The sequence below is a fragment of the Hippocampus comes genome, unplaced genomic scaffold (assembly GCF_001891065.2).
Source record: "Hippocampus comes isolate QL1 unplaced genomic scaffold, H_comes_QL1_v1.1 scaffold518, whole genome shotgun sequence".
NCBI classification, from domain to species: domain Eukaryota; kingdom Metazoa; phylum Chordata; class Actinopteri; order Syngnathiformes; family Syngnathidae; genus Hippocampus; species Hippocampus comes.
The window spans coordinates 41193-41973 of record NW_017804833.1 but is presented as its reverse complement, the minus strand read 5'-3'; positions in this window follow the sequence as shown (position 1 = coordinate 41973).

The following is a 781-nucleotide window of genomic DNA, read 5'->3' as shown; positions in this document are numbered from 1 at the left end:
ATTGCCTATAGGTGGCACAAGATGGCAGTAAAGCACTTGAAACGGAGAAGATCATAAAACATCAACACGGTGTGCAATCAGGAGCCCACGTCACATCCACAAGCGTGTTCACTCGTTCACTTATTCAACACCAGCAAAGCACCTTCACGTGAGGATCGTCAGTGGTGTCAGTTCGGATGCTCACGCTGTCAATTTTGGGAAACGTTGACGCGTTGTTCTTATTCGCCAAAAGTCCCTTTTCCAGAATAGGTCTCCTTTAAGGACCAACATAATCAGAAAACAAGGAAGCAGCCTTTTCTTATGGCAGAAACATTTTACCTCGTGGGAATTTGCCGTAGGTGCCTTGAGATCCTTTCTGCTTGGGCTCGGCTCTCTCTCGAGGGAAACTGTGTCGTCGCATTTTTGTCTAACCGGTCAATCTGTCCACAGTTCGCCGATGCGGAAGTCTACTTTGCTCCTTGCGCCAATGACGCCCCCGTCAACAACTGCTTGGTACGTATTCATCGCAAAGTTGTCGGCCGGCGAACCAGTTCGATCTTCTCGCCACGTAGCCAGGTGGGCTTGCTTTGTAGGCGATCGTTTCACCCTCCTGTTACGTTTCCGTCTTTGGAATACCCAACGCTCGGATCAGCGCGACCCGTTGCCGGCGTCGTCATTTCAGCTCTTTGCGAGTGAAAGAAATGAGTGAACAGAGGTCAACGTGGTCGAGTCCTTGCATGTTGCGTTCATTGACATTGTTGGCAGTTGTGACGTACGTGCCTGGCCAGTGACGGTCGACTCC